Raw genomic sequence first — 22,730 nt, forward strand, 5'->3', positions numbered from 1 at the left:
TACCTTTAACATAAAATTGATGTCTTTCCCTAGGCTCTTTATGGAGACCAGAATTGGCAGGTGGTTGCTTTGTTCGTGTTCAGCTTTAAGGTCTGCCGTGGTACTCAAGAGCCGAGGTGGTCAAAGATATTTTTCAAAAATGTTTGCCATACTGTCTTTTAAAACTACTAGTGCTGCCATTTTGAAATTACAAATTCAGTTTTAAAAATATGTGGGATATAATACTTCATATCTTATTGTTACTTGCAATATTTACCAATACAAGTTGCAATAATAGGTGCCTCTACTGAAATGCTGTGAAATGTTTAATTTATGAATTTGTTTCTACACTTTGGAAAAACAAAGCATTGGACTTTTTATGGGAAACTTTATGAATGTTTCATTTTGATTCAGAATGCAGCTAAATTTATTTCAATTGACTGTTCAGAAACTCCACTACAACGTTCCTATTTGAGAAGCATTCAGCCTATTTCTACCTTCATGGTAGCATGCAGTAGTCCCCAAGTACGGGGACGTAACTGCTTTTAAATGAATTTATTTATTGTAGTTCTATAAAGTATCATAGCAGCCTTCTAAAGGGCAAAATGGAAGTGTTGATCACAGCAATGAGGTTGTAGGTATACAAAAAGATGATGGACAAAACCCTATGATGTGACTGTAATCATGTAAAGTTTAAGCTGATGCTTCTAGGACTTCAGATCAAATGCAGAAATAAGTGAAAAATGTTTTTGTTTAAAAACCACATTTTAAAATTAAACTATATTTTTCTAATGATGAAGAATGTCGAATGGTTGTCACAACTTTGCAGTTCAGTATCATGTGACTTGTCCTAGCGTGGCTGACCTCCCAAGATGCTTCTACAAAGCAAAATATAAAGTGGATGGTCTCAAGACAGGGCCTTGATAAAGCTACTCCCATTTCAGGCTGCTGGAAGGACTCGGCTCTGTTCCTGTGGGTAACACAGACACTCTAAGCATGTGGATATCTGGCGTTGCTATTGCACCAGTCAGTGCTAGCTCAGCAACATAATATTCAAAGCAGTTTGAAGACAATGAATGGCATTGATGTTATGCACTCAAATGAAGTTCAGCAAATACTGAAAACAAAAGGGCAATTTAATCAGTTCAATTATTCATAAATTGGTTATTGATAGCGGCATTGATAAATGCGAACTTGACTAGACACAAGCCTGAGGATGTGGGAGTAATAAGAAGGCCCAAACACAGCCGTTGACCTTTCTCCCTCCCAGCCCGTGGCAGCAGCCAGCAGCCTTTCCTGTCTCGCTCTGTTCCTGCTGCTGTGGAGCAGGAAATCCTGGCTGCCCAGAGGCGAGGGTTAAAAGCCCTTCTGAAACATGAAGTGACACACATGCTCACCTAGCAAATACATAGCAGCTGGGTAAATACATGTAGAGATGAGGCCGTAAAAGCTGGTCATTAAGGAAAGTAAATCTGGCTAATGTAAGAAAGCAAATGTAAAGAAGATGTGGGTGAGCTGAATGCTGCATGAAAATCTCAGGTTTAGAATGACACTTGTTGACAAGACCCAGGTATGATACTGACCACACTATGGGCTTAGAGCATAGTCCCAGGTATATCTGAAGTTTGGTCCTTGACTTGCTTAGGACAGAAAGGGTTACATTAGGGACATTATTAAAGGGACATTAGGGTTTAGCCTAATTTGCTAGGAAAACAAAGCAAATGCAATCTCTCTGCTGCTTACCTGTGCTCCTTATTCTTCTCTTCTCACCAAAACTTTTGAGTTTTGTGGACAGCTTCAGCCAAACTCAAGTAAGATAGAAGTCTCAATGTATTAAATTCTTGCAGGTTTTTGTGGAAAATACCAACCCTAATTTTGGCTGGCAAGAAAGATAAAAGCTGAAATGTCAGCAAAATCCTTGTTAATACCAGAGAATCCCATGTGGTAAAACCCCAAATGTTAGTTGGTGTACATCCGCTTCAGATGGTCAGTGTGCTCTGCCTTGCGGTTCTTCTTGGACCCTTAAAATACATTGATGAGTGGATCAGCCACGAGGCAAACTGGCCTTTTTACTACTGCTGCTTCTGGAAGTACAGGGCAACACTGTTCTTCCAGTTAATTTTTTTTTAATTAAGATTTTCTGAATAAATGAAGGTTTTGTCTTTCTCTGTTCATGCTTGTGACTATGTTATGCCCAAGTTCTCAGCTGTGCTCAGCCTTACAGGTTAGCATGTTCTAGCGCAGAAACATGAAGAACAGAAGTTGCTGGCTTCCGTGAGATGGTATTGGAGCTGTTTACATGTGCAGAAGTGCCTCAAATGGATTGTAGTTGGTGGCCTTCTCCTTAAGAGGTGAGATCCCTTTAAAGCATAGCATTAAAAATAGTCTGCAGGGAACAAGAACAAGGTGTGAAAAGGAGTTGGGGAGAGAGAAGGGGAAAGAGAAAGGATGTTGGAAGAAGACAGCAATAAGCTGGGTTTGTATGTGTGTTAACAAAGTTCTTGCTATTCTGATGAAGAGTTGCTCTAGCTTTACAAGCATGGGGTCCTTCCACGTTGTTACCCAGCGTGTGGTTGAGGAAGCAGGGTTTGCTGTCTTAAATGGAGATGAGTGACTGCTGCCAAAGGGGCAGTGGAGAAAGGCTTTTGAGAAGGCTTTTACTCCTGTGCAGTGCAAAGGTTAGCATCGCAACCTGGAACACAGAGGCTGTCCATCTGCAAAGCTTCAGCAGCCAGCACAGCCCATCAGCACGCTTAATAAAAACTTCTTTGTACAACTTCACCTGTCTGTTGCATGACTTATTGCTAATGAAATAGTGACCAGGAAGCAAAGAGAATTGCTAACAGGGAAAACAGAGCAAGGGCAGTACAAGCCAGTGTCTTGTGTGTATGGCTAAATTACACTGAAATGAACATCTGGCAGCAACAGCCAGGCAGAAGGGACCTGGTTGCTATAGAGAAACGATAAATTTAGGATGGTAACAAATCTGCTGCCTCAGTTACAATTTAGTACTTTTTTAAGGCTGACGAGAGGAAATCACTATCTTTTCATTTGTAGAGCTGTGTGCTGCTCTGCAGACGTGAATAAAACATGACATTATTTCCTGTTCTTTTCAGTAGCTCGTGTAAGACTCCCCTGCATATCTGGCCTTGAGTAGTCGGTGTTCAGGTGTTTACAGCTGAGCAGTTGTGGGCTGGCCTGCGCAGCCATGTTACAGTGCTTTGGGTCCTTCCACCCGACCTCTATCACAGCATGATTTACATTACTAAAACTGAAATTATCCTTGTCGCTGTTGCAGAAAGGATAGGCTGATTATTATCTGCTCCTTCAAAAAAATGGTAGAAGAGCAAAAGTGTTGCTTTAGTTTTCTTTTCTTTTGTTTGTTGTAAAACCACATGCTGATATGCTACAGCTGCAGACCACTCAGCACACAGCAAAGTTAAAACAGCTGTGAGTGGTAGGGTAGGGAACCTTGTGATGAATGATGCATTTGTAATGAGTTACACAATTGCAGAGACACTATAGCAATCATCAAGACCTTCAGCAGCCAGAGCATAAGTACTTTCCACTGAAGTTAGATGCAAATTCCCTTAACAGCAAGCTGAGCAGGTTTATAAACACTAGTGTCTAGGAGTAATTGTGCTTGCATTCGTTAACCTCTGCATGCAGAGCCGTGTGTATGGTGCTGATGCTTAGCATCTTGAATCCTAACTGTGACGTTACACTTCTACTGTGAGTCTGATTTGCTCATTGCTTGCAAATAAGCTCTTTAGAAACAAAATGGTTGTGTGTGCTACTTCCCGGGAAGCTGGCTGGGGAATTGCATGCCGAGACAGCACAGGTTTGCTGATCTCTTGCCAGGCTGGACTGTGTGGGTATTTAACACGCAGAGAGCTTAGCCGTCTCACAAGGGCTGTTTTCATTCTCTGTGTTTGCAAACACCTGCCATTTTATTCCAGATAGACTTTTCTTGCTCTGGTTGCATATATTCTGGTCCTGACTGAGGCACCTTTGTCCTTCACGTGGTTCCGGCCCTGCCCAAGCAAATCTCACTTGCCTTTGCCATGTCACATGTGGGCACCACTCCCCACCTATCCTAGCAGCCACAGAGGGAAAGCTCTTGCCTCTGGAGAGGGAATATTTAAGCAAAGGACAAAGATGTCAGAAACCACTATCTGAGGGCTGCCCCTTTGAAAGACGATGGTTGGCCCTTTCCCTGTTGCAAATGACTCAAGCTATTTCTCCCTCCTCCCCAACCATAATAATAGGTTTCAGCTGTGTTTTTGTGCCAGGTAAGGAGGAGATTGGTGCACCTGGTGGGAGGCAGGAGTCAGCCCTCACCTGGCCCCCCTCTTCCCCAGCCACAGCTTTTGTCTGCCCCTGTCCCGGGTGCATGGTGAGGTGGGGCTGCAGCCCCCGGAGTGGGCACTTTCTACAGAGCAGCGTGGTTGACCAGGGCAGGCAGAGGCTGGCAGGACACTCCCTGTTGAGGTAAGAGGATACGCTTGTGAGGATGCCGGTGATTTTATTGCCATCCTGGCTGCTTGCTGATAGTAACGTGAGGGCTTGGGGCAGATGACCGGTATGGGTCAGGGAGGGAGAAGTCTGCAGTGGGGCTGCCCTTGGCTGGACAGGGTGCCCTGAGGAGGCCCTGTGGTCAAAGCGGCTTGGAGGTGATAGCAGAGCAGCAAAGGCTCCCCTCCCTGGGCCAAAATGAAGCTGCATGAGGTGCCCCCTCAGAGACAGGCCCTTGGAGAGGGGCTGGGGGGAGCCCTTGCCCCAGGGCTGGGAGAGCCAGGTCTGCCCCAGGGAAACGGGGAGCTCAGGAGAAAACCTGAGCGTAGCTGTGCATAGTCCAGCTTCCCTCAAGGTGTATCTGTGTGTCCATGGGTACCTCTTGGCTTTTGCTTATGTTTCAGATGTGTTGAGGCAGGGTTTTGAATGTGAGACCTGTGAGTCCTGAATGACTTAAAGAGGCTATTTCATTTCTGTGCAGTTATATTAGTTGCTTATGATAACTATTCTGCAAATCGTGTTCTGCCCTTGTTTATAAGCAGCCAACCCACATGTATCCAACCTGACCTTGCTAATGGATCCATTTTTTGTATGTTGAATGAGCTTGAGGTTAGCAACTGCTCAGCTGCGGAGCAAGGACAGTAATTGTTATTTGCCTTTGCACTCTGAAATCACTTGGCGATTTTTAGAAGAAAGAAGTAAAGAGAAATATAATCCAAATTTTGATTGGTATGCTGAGGCTTCTGAAAGCAGGAGGCTTCTGTGGTGCCACTTCGGGTCACTTGTGTATTATGCTCTCTGGGTTTGGCCTTTAAAACATCCCTCTTTTGTATGCCGTTTCTGTTGACTTTGAAACATGTAACTGAAATGTTGACGCACGTGCTTACATTTTTGGATGTGAAGAATGGCTCCATTTCAGTCTTTGCTGCTTTTTCAAAATACATATGAGAAAAAAGAATAAAACATTCCTATATAGTGGAAGCTACAATTGAATTTACTCTTAACCACTGTACTACAGTGACTTGGGTACAACCTGCCTGTAAAACTCCCCAGCTGCTCTAGCTCTTTTCCTGTCGGAAGGCTGGCCATAGAATAAATTAAGAGTACAGAACTGAAACCAAGATGTGAAATTAAACTTTTATTAAAGTAAATCAGGTCCTGGATTTATTTTAAAAGAGTGAGGCAATAAAAGTGAACGTATAAAAAATTGCAATTTAAAATAATGTACATTCTTTTTATGTAATTTCTCTGTTTTCAATTTCACAGGTTGCATACCTGTGTTTTTCTAACTGCGACAGTGGCTTTTGTGTTTGATGCCCTTTGCTTTCAGGATGCCATGGAGAAAGCAGGGGGAATGTAGTGGAAAAAGGAAACCACAGAAAGCTCGTTACAGCTCCCCAGTTTGCTGCCATCTGGCACCAGCACAGCGTAGGGCTGCCCAGAGGTCTCCTTATTTCGCCGCAGGGGAGGAAGCCTCGGACCTCTGCCCCGCCGCGAGGTGTCCCGCAGCTCCCAGGGCTCCCCAGCCCTCGTGGGTAGGCAGCTGCCTGAGCTGCAGAGCCCCCGCTGCCGTCCTGCACATCGGTGGAGACCCAGGCTCCCTCCAGGTGCTCTGCACGTGGCACAGGGGCAAGAGAGAGAAGGGACAACTGCACGGGCAAGGATGCTGTCTGTGGGCATCGGGGCTGTTTAACTATTAATTAACTATTATTATTTAACTAGTGAGGCTCAGTGTCCAGAGCATCATTTCTCTGTACTTCAACAGAAGTGGTAGCAGGAGCGAAACATTTGGATTATATTGAATTGCATTACCTGTTGAGATCATTGATGTGTATTGCTCGACTTCACTGAAGGTAAAATAGACGGTCTTCCCTCTTGCTCAGGATCTGCTGGAGTAAGGAGGGAGAACCCTTTTTTCCTTTCTGGATTCTTCTGAATGAATTATCTTTGCATTGAAGAAACTGTAATTCTTATAAAAGAGCATTTTCCAGTATGCTCTGTGAGGAAGGCTGGAGGAGGACAGGGAGGAGCAGGTGTGTAAGTGGGTGAGGTGCATCTCATACCCAAAAGGGGTGTTGTGTTTGCCATGGATGCAAAAGAACGAGTCACCCAAGTGGAACAGAAAAATTACTTCAGAAGTATTTAGCTCTGCTTGAGTAGTTTGGTCATTCTCTCTCTCCACCCCATTTGTTCGCAGAACTGTGGTCTCAGTCCTGCAACTACCAAGTCCCTTCAATTAACATTGTCTTTGAAGACGCACTAATTGCAATGATCAAGCCTACATCTCATGGTCAGTCCAAAATGCTGCGCTGCGTCTATAGTGGTGCCATCCACAGGTGGCTGGCAAGGTTAGTCACCTCTTCCATAGGTACTATAATTGCTTTCAAGCACAAAAATCAATTTTTCACCTGTTCGCAACTGAAAATTGCCCTATTTCTATGAAGTGTTGGCTAGCAAAGACTGCAGGTGCAATACATTTTAAGGCATCGGGACAGGTTTGCTCAGTGTGGATATAATACTGCATTCTTCTTCTGAGTTTCTTATGCAAGTTATATCAGCAGAAACAATTTCTGTGCTTCTGGTGGCGGCTTTCTTTTTTGGATGATAGGGACATTAACTGGGTCTACACTGGCAAAGTTGTGCAGATGTTTTCATGCGGGACAACATTTTTCCTCTATCGTTGGTTCTCCTGGCATTTGATAGATTCAAAGAAAACAATTTATCTGTTTCGCCCAGTTTATAAAGCTGGAGGGAAATGGTTTAGGTTATTTCAGCTGGACAAAAGATGAGATTTATAGTCAAGCATCCTTAGTCAGAGCTGTCCACTCTGAAGCACTCAAGATTCATCAGCTGGAAAAAGAACCTACGGCAGATCTGTGCTTGTGCTTCCTGATACTCCCAGTGTAGACCCTTCTGTCCTCAAATCTGGGGTAAACTGCGTATTTAGTGGTGGTCTTAATTTACATCAAGGTAGTCTACGTGGAGAATTAATACAGATTAGCTACAGTAATGCAACTATTGTGTTGCTAATTCATTCTCTAGTTTACTAGACACAGTTAATGTCTCCATGTGGATATAATGCTAAATTATCTATCCTGGAGCTATTGTTTCTCAAAAATTGCACAGTCGAACACTAGCCTGCAAAGCTGATGTTCCCCTCTGGCATTCGGGAATGGGCAAGGCTATTATTTTGACAACAGGATCCCATTCTTGCCTGCCCCATTACTGCTGCCCTCGGGCCCTTCCTCTTTGGGATGGGAGAGATGCAAAGGATGCGTCTGCTGCAATGTTGGGGCAGAACAGAGGGGGCTAAATTTCTTGTGGTTTCTCTGCTGTTACCAGCGTATTGCCATCTGGAAATCACTGAGGGAGCCTGTTAATTCAATTTTATTACTGTATATTTTACAGACTGTCAGAGAAGCCCAGGGCTTTGGGACAGGTCTCCGTTTTAGTTTAGTCTAAATCAAAATAAATAATAAAATCCTCATGAAGATGTACAGGCACTGTGAGATACTTAACCAACCTGACATGATGAAAAAATAAACTAATGATGTTTTATAGGCTCATGAAAAAAAATTTACTTACCTCATATGACTGTGCCAATAAAGTTTTAAACAGATTAAAAGCGAAGACAGATGCCAATGTTCATACCAATCACTTTGCATATGAAAAAAACAAAGAAGGAAACACAATTATCCCAAATTTAAGCTCACCAAATCCGATTTAAATGCATTAATGTCTGGTGCCACATGTACTTCTAAGACCAAGCAAGTTTTGCTATAGATTTGGCAAGCCCCTTGAGATACTTGAAGAAAAATGGTACAAATGTATATTGGGTAAGATTTTGGATCAGAATATGAAGTTTAGGAATGCAACTAAGCTTGAAATTAGGCTATTTCATTCTGTGCAGTTATGATTCTGAAGATACATCTGATATACCAGTGGCTGTTAGAGTAAGGTTTTGTTCACCAAAAAGACAGGGCACTTGCACAGTAAGCACGTGAACCCAGCTGAATGGAGCTGAATGCTGTGGTGAGTACAGGTACGTTTAAGTGTTCGAGTGTTTTAAGTGTTTGCCCAGCAAGTATAAATGCCTAGGAAAATTGGGAGACACGAACAAATCCTTTACCTAGCACAGTATTCACAAAGTCCACGCTGCATTCCAGAAACAACTAGTTTTGGTTGTATACGTGTTTCTTAGACAGGAATTATTTTTGGCACAGAGCTGCGCTTCTGCTGCAATTTGCATCCCCCGCTAAAAAAAGGCAGATTGGTAGCTCTAATGTTAGGAAACTTTGGAATCAAAATTTACCACATGGATAGCTCCATAATGAAAACACCCAAGTTTCGTCTATAAAGCAGCTGCCAACCCAGCCCCAGTGAACGTAGTGAGGAGGCTGGTGAGGGCTCAGCTTGGCTAAGCATGGCAGAGTTCAGGCATGTGTGCAGACATACACATGTGAGCATAAAATGGAGCATTTGGTAGATAGTACCAAGGAGGGGAAGTTTTTTTTCAAGGATGGAACAGTTCACAAGAAAGATGGAGATAAAAATGACCAATTCAACACATTTGTGGTACTGACTACCATACAAGCACGTATCTTGCCTTGCTGTGTATCAGCATTATTAGCCTTTCTCCCATAGACTACACCAAATAACTAATGCATTTCCGTATGGCAACAATTCTCAATGGCTCTGAGAAAGGACCCCTGGCGCTCCGCCACATCCTTGCTGAGGACTTGCAAAGTCCTGCAGTCGTGTAGTACTGGCTACACTCTTTTCTTCCTGGATGACAAACTGATGGTGCATTAAGCAACCGTTTTAAAATGTTTACTATTTTCCTTGAACTTGGTCTCCCACAGAAGTGAATACATGATGTACAAATCAAAATTGGGAGAGAATGTGGTCTGGGCATCATGAACGAGCCCAGACAACTGCTTCAGGAGGGGCTGCGATTTACGATAAGACAGTGGTGATCTTAACACCACTGAGAAACATATGACATACTGACCTGGAGCTGAACTTGAACTTTGCATGAGCTAAGCTTCTCTTAGCAGTGTACTCGAGAGCAAGCATATCTCAGCTCTCCAGATCTTCTCTGGATCTTAGTTCTGGCTGGGAAAGACCCCTCTATCTGATTTGTATCTGGGATGAGTTTTTCATAAGTCAATACACTTCTAAGAAGGATCTTTTTTTTTTTTTTCCTAACATGTTTATTTTAATTCAGACCTGCAAACTAGCTTGTAAAACAATGTGCAAAAATTGCCTAACGTATTCCTGGGCGATCTGTAGTTGGCTTTTATTTTTTTAAATCAGATTTCAAAATATCTGAGCAGCCATAAGTGTGATCAAGATTAACGGCTCTGCAAGACGACTGCTTTCAGAGAAGTGCTGACCAGAGCTCAGCAAGAGTAAAAGGTGTGAGCTCTGTTAGGTGATACAAATATATTGTGAAAAGACTGGCAATGCTTATGATCTTACCTCTATTTTTTTTTTTACGTCTTTCCTTCCCTTAAAAAAAAACAAACAAAACCAAAACACAACCAACACCTCCCCCCCCCCCAAAAAAAAAAAAAAGATGTAAACCAGAAGCACAACAAGATACATTGGCATATGTCAAATCAATGCAGTAAGCAGTGGCTGGAGCAGAGGCCTGCCTGGTGGGCTCTGGGTCAGGCCTATAAATCAATACCATGGGTGTTCAGGGTGGCATATGAGCCTCTTGGTCCCCCCCCTCCTTCACATGCGTGTATCATTATTTTCAAATTGGCCACCCTGGACTAAAGTGGATGTTTCTGGCCCCTTTTCCAGGCATGCCCATTACTGTAAGTGCTATGTGACTGTGCAGTTTGTTCTGTTTACTTCCTGAGCCACTTTCAGAAAGACTCCAACCTTTTTATCATTTGGAGCTACAGTTAAAGCTGTCTACACGCTCACTGGCAGAGTGAGCAACCCCATTTCCTAGCACTTGAGCTTAGCACTCCCTGACCGATAAAGCTGCCGCTGCCTCCTACCAGCCATGCTGGAATGACATACTGGACAATGGAGTGTCTGTCTCCTCCGTCTTCTCCAGCGCTGGTCAAAAGCAGTCTGAAAATACAGTAAATCTTTATTTAACTCTAGATCAAAGATCACCTTAAGACTGCGAAAAAAGTTAACTCTCACTTTGAAGCCAGGTGGTGCAGCTTTGAATGCTAAGACGGAAGATGTTGAAAAACAAATGGATGATGGAGTATTTACTTAGAGTTGCTGGGCTTCTCCTCTGTTCTTAAAAAGCATTTGCTATTGCCACCATGCAGCAGCCAAAGATCAGTCTGATGTTATTATTTCAGTTTTCTGAAATGAGTTTAAGGTGCTTAAGATTAACACAAAAATTTTAATCACAATTAGCAAGCTGCTGCTTTTTTTTTTTTTGAGTTAAATGCCTTTCAAAGTCCTTGTCTTCATTTTCCCATTGCTTGCATACTATACAGCAATCATAACATCTCATAGGAAAAACTGAGCAACCTGATCGCTACTTATGTCGGCGTACCCTAGAAAAGTACCAGCTGGGGTTGGCAAGCTTCTTCCATCAGTTCTTTTACAGTGTCTGTCATGATCTGGAGGAATCTTGGTTAGAGAAGGAGGAGGAAGATTCCCAGTTCCTTTAACCTTTGGGCTTTCTGGAGGCATAACAACAGGAGTATTTATTACTGCTGTTCGTTTTTAATGGCCTTACTAAAGACCAGCAACTCCTCAAATGTTTGGTGGGCCCCTAGCCCAGCCATGAGTAATGAACTGTCTGTGACAAACTCTGATGTGAATTCAGCACGCACAGGGCAGTTCGCTATAAACATGAATTCACTGGCTTCCCTTTTGACAGTTATCTTTATCTCTCTCGTGGATTGAGCCAAAGGATCTGCTCCAAAGATCCCAAACTCTAAGACGTTCAAAGTCTCTGTACAAACACTGCAGTTCAGGTCCATCTCTTAATCACCGCTGGCCTAGGCAAGAATTAGAGGTGCAACCACGAGGTGCAAGGCTGCAACATCAGAAAGAATCGTTCTCTTAGAAAACACCTGGGAAAAAGCTTCAGTTGAAAAGAAGAACTAGCCCATTGGGTTGCCCCCTCTCCCTGTCCCAGGTGACAGAGGATGTCACCTCTATTGATGAGTCCTTCAGTTTCACCGTAGTCGCTTCTAGGTTTGTTCTCCCAGTCTCTCCCCATACTGCGGTCCCACTGCCAACAAGGCATGCAGCCCCAAGAGATTTCCTCTCATGGGAAATTGCCCTTCCCATACAAAAGCACAGGTCCCAGTTGGGCAGCTGTGCTAATAATTGGCTCTGAAACAAGGACTATCCATCAGTTTTTCCAGACTGACCCTTCCAAAGTTTCAGGATGCCTTCCTCGCTTCATGTTACATCCCCCTTTTTTTTTTTTAAAATAATTGAGTCTTATTTCTATTAGCTACTCTGATTTACCTTTTGGTGGTTTGTTGAGCTTAGCTTGGTTTTTGTATTGTTTTATATGAAAATATAATTCTTTCTGTGGGTGCTGGGTTACAGTTATGAGGTGTTAATGGGCCCTGGCAGAGCAATCATGTGTCCTGGAGCACGTTAGGGTTTGCTTTGGGCCTTTTTTTCATTCTCTCTACACTACAGTTTGAATATGTGTGTGTTTGCTGTTTGGCTTTACCTCTGTCCCATCGCTTTTGCTGGCTTTTGTTTCTGTTCTGCCAGACTGAGAAGTTCAGCAGGATTTCTGCTGTGCAGAAATATGGCCGTGTGGAGTCCTGAAGCAGCGTTGCCAGCAGTTTGCTGATAAATTTTGTGTTTTACCAGGGAATGGGCAGAATTGCTCTGGTCCTAACTCTGTTGCATATTTGAATTTGTTAATGCAAATAGATTTTACTGTTTCTTTGTTCCTTCTCGGGCTTCCTCTGTTTCTGTTCATTGTAAGCATTTGCTCAAAAATTAACATGCTTGGGCTGTCCGTACATTCGTACTTTGTTCTGATCTGTATTGTAACTTTCTGTGATCTATGGCCCCAGGCACAAGGAACTGGCAAGGAAGTGCCTGAAATTGTGGTTTGGCTACAGATACCTGCTTTAGAGTCCCGTTCCTCTATTAATCTGCATGACAGACAATAGGCCAGATCGGTGCAACTCCACCGGGCTTTGATTCAGTGACCCAAAATTTATGCCAGATGAGAATCTGGCCCAATGTCTTATTTATAACTGAGATAAAATTTGCAGAGAAAGGTAATATCCTTTATTAGATTCCCTTGATTTATTTGAGGTGTGTGAGAATCTGGCGCCCAATGTCATTTATAACTGAGATAAAATTTGCAGAGAAAGGTAATATCCTTTATTAGATTCCCTTGATATTTGAGGGGTGGGTGGGGGGGACAGAGAAGTTTTTGGGTATGCAAGTCCCTTTTCAGGGGGAAGTATCTTTGTGAGAATGCCACAGAAATTCTTATTACAGTCTATTGGCAGCAGAAAGACTTTCAGATAAGGTGTGCATGAAAAAAAAGTATGAATAATGATGAAGCACTCAGCTTTCTCTCCTGGGTCCTGCACTCTCCCCTGCACTGAGCCCTCCCCTTTTGTCTTACCTGGGGAAAAGAAGACTTGTGTTCATCTCCCCCCAGATCTGACAGTCTCCCGTGCAGCTGTCACACGTCCAGCACTGCTATTTGCACCTCGCAAGTAATGGGATGCAATCAGCAAATGTGAATTTGGATGTACTCTCAGAACTATTATCTTATGACCTCTTCAAACGGGACTTGAGAAGAAGATGACCAAGACGGTTTGAATGAGTGGGCAGTGCTGGGTCCCCCTCCGTGGGCCTGGGTTCAGTGGTGGTGGCACCACAGAGAGCTTTCCCTGACGGCACGGTGAAGTCAGGGCTACTGTCTGTTTTCTCCAGACAGACAGAGCTGCCAGGTCAGCATGTGTGAACACCAGGTGTAGGTGTGTGATTTGTAGATTGTGTAGGGTACAACCGGCATGACAGACCCCCACAAAGCAGAGATGGCAACACTGCCTTTCAATGCTTGCATACACCGGGTGTTCAGAGTCCCATGTATAAAGCAGGACTTTCATAAACCTCCTCGAGCAAGGAAACCGTTTCCTCAGTTCCCCTAAGAGCAAGAGAAACCAATGCCTTGCCTGGGATCCCCATCGGCCACTGCCAGCAGGTGTCCCAGCCGTGCCTGGGCCAGGGCCTGGCTCTACTGAAGATTTGCCATTCGGTCTGTCAGCATGAACACATCCCACCTTCTTCTTCATGCTTTCTGACACCCTGGAGGGGTTTGCTGCAGAGACCATGTTTAGATGTCTTCTTCGAATTGGCTGAGAGTGTAATAGGTGAAATGATGGAGGGAGCTCAGACTTAAACGTGGGGGGTACAGGATATAACAGAAGGAATAAATCTTTGTCCCCCCTTCCCAGCCAGATGCACCATAAGCCTGACAGACTTATGATTTTATACAGAGAGCAACATATGCTACAGTTTTTATTTCTCTAACCATTAATCAAAAGGTATTTTGTATAAACAACATAATTGCCAGCTCTGGCCAGCATGGGTGGGCTGACAGAAAGGCTTTGCAGTTCTCTACAGCACAGATAAGCTTTGCCAGACACTAGCCCTGGTAGCCAGCAGCAGCTGTAAGGACCATACGCCAGCGCGGGTGGGTGTGCGGGACTGCAGACCGGGCTCCAGCCTCAGCGCTGGCAGGGACGGACAAAGCTGCGTTTTCTGCTAGACCAGCCTAACACTGCTAGGACTGAGAATATTAGTGTTTCAGCAGCAGAGACAAACCCTCTTGCATCTGTCTGGGTTTGTCTTCTTCATGCCTTATAGCCTAGGTTATGCCTGCTCATTTTGTTGTGATACCAAATGTGTGATTTTTCTTTTCTTAGTTGCGGCCAAAGAACGTAAAACTGCAGACAAGACATCTTAGTGTGCATTAGCAGGTGACTTCTTGCCCACAACCCAAAACACAGCTGGAAACTAGAAATACTAAGAGGACTTTCCCTTGGTGGAGGGGGCCGGGGGGTGACGGAAGCCGAGAGCTGGGTGTAGAGGTGGGTGCGATGTTTGGACAGCAGGGGACCTGCTGGCAGCGAGCTGGGAGGGAAGTGCTGGGCTGGAAGCCCTTTCATGGGTCTTTTGAAAAGCAAGCCTCAGGTTCTTTCCACCTTGTGTGAGTCTGGGAGAGGAATGGCCGCACCACTGCACAGATGCTTGAGCACCTTTCTCTGGAGGGCAGGGAGCTTTCGGGCTCTGCAAGGGTGCCTGCTGTGAGCAGATGGTGCTTGGACAGCTTCTGGTGAGCCGTCAGGAGAGGACAGCAAAGCTTCACGGCATCAGAATTATTTCTTGAAAGGAAAACACTTTATTGTCCGGTTTTATGCTGCTATTTGGCACGGTGGTCATTTATCTCAAAGGACTGTTTCCAGGCTACTGATGCCAGGTGATGTGAAGCTGCAGCCAGGCCAGGACTCTGGTGCCAAGGTGATTTTGACTAGCAGCCAGTGTGAGCAAGAAGTGCCAGGATGATAATAAAACGCTGGTTCTGAAGGCACTTTCAGGAATTAGCAATCTATTTTAATTTTAAGAAATCTGACAGTTTTGTGAGGGTAATTTCTAAAGGTCTGGGATAGATCTACCAAAGAGCAAATGCTCTGATTCTCTTCTCCCAGAAATTTTCTTTGAGGAATTTAAAATACCAGACTTACTGTAGGATTAATGCACAGATGGCACCAGAAACTAACATCCGTATTACAGTGACAAAAATCATGCACCTTTGTTATGGCTATCTTCATCTATTGGGAAGGATCCTATCAACTACAGATTATCTCTCGACTCCTGTAGTTACCAAAAGCCTGTCAGTGGCAAACAAGGCTAATGTGAGGTGTGAAACACGCCATTGGGTCAGCAATCCTCCCCCTGCCTAATTCCAGCTGTTATATGGCGTTAGTCTGTTTTGGGAGTGGTGGTTCTGCTGCATTTAATTTCCCTAGAAATCATCATAAAAGCAGGGGACAAAGGAAAATTAATTCAGCTGTAGAAATTGCTCCAACACAGTTGCCCTTGCAGGTTTTCTACTTAACTTGGGCAGCTTTGAAGGGTTACAGAAAACTTAAGAGTATACTGAGAGAGATCAGGCCAAGTAGCAAATTTCAGAGCCAAATCTTGATGCCCAAAAACTTGAGAAGATTTTAGATCGGAGTTTTGATTTAGCCGGTTCTAGAAGTAAATTCCTTTCTTCAAAACTCGTGCTGGAGCTAGGCTTGCATTCCTCACCATCTCAAAATTTAGTGCTGGTTACTTTGTGGGGAAAGCAGATTTATATTTTGCTGGTCTTGAAGTGACTGATTTGCTGAACGTCAGATGATAGAATTTGCTATAACAAATTGTTGGATCGATGATCTAATGCACAAGTATGATGTTACTGACAACATGTGATGATTCAAAGGCAACAAACATATTTTGCTGTGCCATCTCTTAGGGGAATAATTTCTTCCTGACACTGCTAGTGATCATCTTACACCATGAAGCATGAGATTTGATTACCAATACTTTAGCATGCATAACTACAAAGGTTGCTATTTTTAATGGAGTGGACAGCATGTCTCATGAGAGTTATAAACACATCGTGTGTGTTTGAAATGCGATTGTTGTGATTTGGCTGATTCTAATACAGAAGGCTTTGCACAATTAGATTAGCTGATGAAAATACAGCATTGCTCAACAAATCAGCAGGATTCATAGTTAGCATTTTTCATGAAGTCTCTATGTAAGGCAGTTATTTTTCTCCTCAGTAATACGTCTATCATGAGTAGCAGCAATTTCTGCTGGGAATGCCAGTGTTGGCAACAGCAGCGTGGAGTTGGATGTACTAGAGGTGTGAGTTTTGTATGTCTTGAAAGCGAGACTTGCAATGACAAGGCACTATGATTTGGAGTGACCCATCAATTAAGTAAATGAATTTTCCATCACCCTTTTGTCCCTCTCTTCTGTGGTGGCAATTCTGGCCAACTACCTTGCAAATCAGAAGGACTGATCTTCCATCAACATCTTCTCATGCTATTTACAAACACTCCTTCAAAAGCCAACATGAGCTGACTTCGATTTTTGATGCATAGGTGTTTCAGAAGTAGCAACATACTAAAATCTCACACACTGCCCCCAGGAATTTTCTGGTTTGTGTGTATATATTGTACAAATGCTCTGTCTGAGATTAAACAACCAGATTTACTCTGAGCTCAAAGGCTGCACAACAAGTAAACTTCCTCTGGTTGTTTTTAATTTGATTCTGAAGTCTCATATGATATAAAAGAGCTAAAATAACTTCAGAATGGGCTATTAGCACAAGCTAAACCTATTTTTTTCATATTATTTATGCAACCAGATTATGAATGATTTCAGAGCGCAGACTGTGTTGGATTTGCTGCTGAACTGTACTCTCTACACAGGATAACAGTAAAGGTGAGGACTTGTGTCACCTTTGGCCCCATACCTGGTTCTGTAGTTTGACTTCCCAGAGCAATCAATTTGAGGCTATTTAGGGCCTGAGTGCTGGATTTACACCCTATTTGGTGTGCCCTGCACATAAAGCGTGTACACTGCATCAGAACATGCTTTTGTGATTAGACTTTGTATTTTCGCAGTGGATTGTTTCTCTGAAGCATCTGTTCCTGCTACAGGATGGGTGCTTTTTCCTCTTGCACGATATCAGCATTGAAAACTTGGTATAAGGCTATATAGGGTGTATATATAGGGCTATATAGAGTACACAGTCTCGGTATAGGACTATGCTTTGACAGATATGTGATTAAATTCTGCCCTCCCCTTACTTCAAGATACAATGAACTTTTAAATGATGGCAAATATTTGACTTATTCTGTGAAAGCTGATGAATGCGTATCACAGACAGAAAACAGGAAAACTAAGTTCTTGTTAACACTGATGTTTCGAAAACTGGGCACCGTTGTTCTTGGCAATGCTTTCTCTTTAAAATGAACTTTTGAGTTTCTAAATGGCATTTTAAACTAACAGACAAGTCCAAAGAATATGGGGAGACCTCAACCACTAAAAAAAAATCCTCCTGCTAAAGATAACGTTCTCATCAATCTTCAACATAAGGTAAAATCCTTTAGCATTTGGGTTAGTTCCAAGCCCAGAGGGATGTATTTCTCTTTCAGCTCTTCTCAGACAAATGATCCAAATAGGAAAATCCTACATAGTCCTCTCTTGTCCACTCTGATTTCAGCCATGACCCTAAAGCCGGCCATGGTTACTGTGACTCATGGCACCCTTCTCATGCCCCTCTTCTGCCTGGCCTGTCCCCAAAAGCTTGAAACACCTGAATAAGGAATACAGATTAATAGAGTTGAATAAAATTGTTAAAAAAAAAAAAAAAAATCACCCTCGTGCTTGGTCTTATCACTGGACCACATAGCTAGGAAGGAAGCTGTTGGTCCACAGCTCAACCCTCTTCAGCTCCTTTTCAGAGTTGAATGTGTGTGGGTCTGACTGTGCTCTCCACCAACAGAGATTTTGGACCTTCAGTTTCTGTGAAACTAAATAGAAGTTACAAGCTGCCTTAAATATTTATGTAGTTTTAATGGGCAGTTTTTTCTCTCTCTTCCCCCCCGGTCCCCCTTCTTTTTTGATGGCTTTCTCATTTAGTGCTTTTTGGATCCAGTCCCTGCATTTATAGATCCCAGGGGAATATTTTACCCACGTGTCTGCCTACCCACCCCATCTTTTGATTTTTACAGAGACCCATAGCTGTGACTGCATTTACAGTGTGGCAAAATGGAATTTAAAAACAAATTGAATCACACCTTGTGGCCACCACAACTCAATCCAAATGCTGCAAGTAGGAGGACTTTAAGTTATTATGCAGAAACCCTTACTTTCTTCATATATGCAGACCAAATGTTCTGTGTCTGTTTCACCTTTTCTTCATTTCACCTTATTTGAAGTTAGAGTGACAATGGATATAGAGCATGCCTGTCTGCCTACGTCTGGCAGGATTTTGTTCATCCATGAATTCATATTGCTTTTTTAATATTGTTGATAAGTGATAGCTTTATTTCTAGACCATCTAGGGGATACAGAAGATGCATTAAGCCTTACACAGTATAATCAATGCAGTGGCTGAGCTCACATTCATATGAATTTACCAATAAACTAATGTTGCCAGATGTATGCAGAGAATCAGGAAAAGCCGAAATTTAAGATGTCTTGTAACCAGATTTGTTCTCCAGACTGGATGTTGAGATCAGGTATTTATTTGTTATCTAAAGTAGGTGAGAAGTAAGGTAAGTGGTGTTAAGATGCATTACTTACAATGCCATTCTGGACACTTTTTTTAGTGGATTTTTAGTGGGCAGTGGGTTGCCCATTCAAGGACCCTGTGTTTTACTCTTGAAAGGAGACTTGTGTGCTTCTGGACCACCAAAGCAATATTGGATGGCAATTATTCTCTCCTGGATAGAAGTACTATTGAGAGTGTGCTAATATGAATCATCTCGCCCCATGTTATCACTCAAACCTTTCCAGTTCACAGCAATAAACATACTCATACTTACTATGGCAACACTAACAACCACAGGGGAAAAATAGCCTTTTGTGCCGGAGCATAGTTTTATAAGCAACATGCCTCTCCGCCTACATCCATGTGGTTTAGTGTTTCGGACTGTTTAACTAACCACTCTTCTGACAGCTTCTCAGCTTAATAATGGGTAAGGCTACAGCTGCAGTAGGTGTCTCTTAAATTCTCCCTGATGCAAAAAAATCATGCAGCTCCTCTGCTGTCTCCTTACTACGAAATGCTGGGATGTTGAGACAGGTATTTATTTGTTATCTAAAGTAGGTGAGAAGTAAGGTAAGTGGTGTTAAGATGCATTACTTACAATGCCATTCTGGACACTTTTTTTAGTGGATTTTTAGTGGGCAGTGGGTTGCCCATTCAAGGACCCTGTGTTTTACTCTTGAAAGGAGACTTGTGTGCTTCTGGACCACCAAAGCAATATTGGATGGCAATTATTCTCTCCTGGATAGAAGTACTATTGAGAGTGTGCTAATATGAATCATCTCGCCCCATGTTATCACTCAAACCTTTCCAGTTCACAGCAATAAACATACTCATACTTACTATGGCAACACTAACAACCACAGGGGAAAAATAGCCTTTTGTGCCGGAGCATAGTTTTATAAGCAACATGCCTCTCCGCCTACATCCATGTGGTTTAGTGTTTCGGACTGTTTAACTAACCACTCTTCTGACAGCTTCTCAGCTTAATAATGGGTAAGGCTACAGCTGCAGTAGGTGTCTCTTAAATTCTCCCTGATGCAAAAAAATCATGCAGCTCCTCTGCTGTCTCCTTACTACGAAATGCTGGTTCTAATCGCCGGTAAACCAGCTGATTTGCTAAAAGAATTTCTAGTTATTTATTTTTATGTCTTTCATTATTGGCTACCCATAATCACTCTCAGCCTTCCAAACTTTCATGCCCTGACATTTCATTTGTTCTAGTTCATATTCCCTTTCTATTGGCTTCAGTTGGGCTGGGTTTTCATTTTTTAAAGGCACCTGTTTGGCTTGAACAATATCTTGCCGTTTAACCATTTTATTGCTGGGCCCCATACTTTCCTACCTCCTTCCCCCCACGCACACCTCTTTTCTGTGCTCTCCATGATTACGTTCAAGTTTCTTAAATAGCTTCCATGCTGAGTCTAAAGATTTTAATTTCCTTACTTTTGAATTTGAAGTCTTTCTAATAGCTACCGCACTTAAACACAAAGTTTCCCTTCCGTGGTGCCCTTTGACACGATGAGCTCCTCCCTGGGATGCCGTGTTACAGCGTGGCCTCAGCTGCAAGGGCCAGGTCCTCCCTGACCACCTCCTGGTCACCTCTGTCATCTCTCCCCTCTGCTCCAGCCTGGCCCAGTGCTCGGATTCATGAACCTGGTGGAAAACTGCCCTGGGAAGAAAACAAAAGGGAGTTTTCCACCGGTCTTGGTGGAAGGCACAAACAGCTCCTGAGCTCCAGCACCTGGTGTGGAACTTGAAGTAGCTCAGCGTTTCTTGCCTGACTCCTTGGCCAGGGCTGGACTCAGTTTCAGGTCCTGCCATGCTCACATGGTACTAGAAGATGGATGAAAAGGTGTGGGATCATCTGATGTAATTGGGAGTAGGATGAAATCTGTTTACCCCAAATCTTTATTCCTCCGTAGGAGCGGTGGTTTGCTTGCTGGTTTGAGGAGAACTGGAAGGTCTTGGGATTGGGAATTCTGTGAGAAACTCTGAGCTGGCAGAAGCGACTTCAAGCCTGTCTGCAGGGATCCTGCTGCTAATTACCTGTGCCATACCCAGACCATAATGCAATTTTATGGGGGGGACAGCAAGCCAGTTGTGAGGATGGCTCCGACTAATAAAATTGTAAGAGCTCTCTATAGATTTCCAGGCAGACTAATTGGGATCAGAAGATCTGGAAACAACAGGAATCAGTGACATGCGCTGGCTTTTTGTATTAGTTTTCCCTTTCCATCAGTGTTCTCTTATTTTTCTTACTACTAGACTGTAAGTGATTATCCTCCAGGGAAAAGCCAAGTGTGTATTTTAAATTTCCTTTTGTATTACTCTTATACCCCAACTTGTTTTTTCTCTGGGTTGGGATTATGCTCCTATTAGGCTAAAATAAACTACCTCTAGATCAAAATAACTGGGTCCCTGGCAGTTTGCACCAATAACATCCTGAAACCTGATTTTGCAGAGTTTGTTTATACCATACAGCATTCAATACTAGCACTGTACCCTGCCTGTGCTGACCCTTTGCGCCCGTTGGGCAGCTGCCTCTCTGGGTTCAGGCTGCCCATAGTACATAGGCTGCTGGGGGCAAGAGAGACAAATTTTCTCAGCAGGTGCCTCGTGCACTGTCCCTTCTCCCTTCATGTGCATCCCTCAGGTGAGCTCAACACAGCAGAGGCTCTTTCCAATCATATAACTAGCGGCACGATGACTCTCTTGTTGATATTTGGGGCAAACAGGGAAACCTGCCTTATTGCTTTGGAGTAGGCATTTCTGTTTTGTCACCAGGCTTGGTGACTCCACCTGGCCCCAACTCAGGAATGAAATGGGAGTGGTGACACCTGAGGAGTGGATAACTAGTGTCAGGAGCAACTGTTTTGGAGGGAAAAGCTGTGGGTGGATTTTGTAGTTGTCCAAAATTAGCTGAGTCATGTGGGTGGCTAAGTAAGAGATCGGGTGGGGTTGCCTAGGGCTGTTGTGGTGCTAATGTGCTGCAGGCTTTGGCTGATCTTCACTGGTGTCAGAGAGGTCAATGGGGACTAACAGACTCTGAAAAGCCACTTCGGAGTATGTGCATCCATATGAAAGGTATTAAGCTGCTTCTTTCAAGCTAGGATGCCTTCATTTTGCACGTTGCTGGTGTTTAGTGAATAGCAGGAACCAATACTTGGAGGTAGAACATGTGAATGTAATGTGGTGGAAGGAGGACACCAGCTTCTCCTACCCAAAACACCCAGAGACTTTCGGTGGAAAAGGAGAAGCCGTTCTTTAAGTTTGGTGGCATAACTCCAGGAAATTCAGAAACTTGTAAACTTGGGAGGGTGGTGGTAAAATCTAAACAAAGATTTCAAGGTACAAATTCCTCAGGTTTTAAGGCAGTTCTTTGCTAGAGTTCAGGTCTTTCCTATTGAGGACTGAAAGACAAAAACAGAAATCTGAACCTTGCAGAACTGAACCAAAATTGTGCAGTTCCATCTCGGCTCTGTTTTCCTTCTCTCTGCTTTGTTACCTTGAAATGATCAAGCTCTATTTTTAGTTACTAACTTATTTTTTGCCATTCTCTAGTGCCAGAGCACAAGTTTTCAGCCTCAAACAAATTTTTATAATCAGGTTCCAAAACTCTTAAACAAGCTATTTTATTGAATGTACTGTTAGGCCTTTGACTGGGGCTGTGCTAGCAGGGGCTGCAATAATACATAACGGCACTATGAGTGCTGTGGCTGCTCTCTATTACCACTCAAAGGAAATCCAGAGTGCAGGAGAAGAGGAGAACTTTAGCAAGTGAAGGCTTCCCCATGGCCAATGGGACTATGCTTGCTAGAAGGGTCCCTTGACCATTCTTACAAGATAAGACACGGGAAATAAATCATAGTTATTTGTAATGACTCTTTATCTTTGCAGCAAAGCTATGGCCAGTCAGGACTGG

The sequence above is a fragment of the Aptenodytes forsteri genome, unplaced genomic scaffold (assembly GCF_000699145.1).
Source record: "Aptenodytes forsteri isolate BGI_AS27 unplaced genomic scaffold, ASM69914v1 Scaffold257, whole genome shotgun sequence".
In the NCBI taxonomy this organism is placed as follows: domain Eukaryota; kingdom Metazoa; phylum Chordata; class Aves; order Sphenisciformes; family Spheniscidae; genus Aptenodytes; species Aptenodytes forsteri.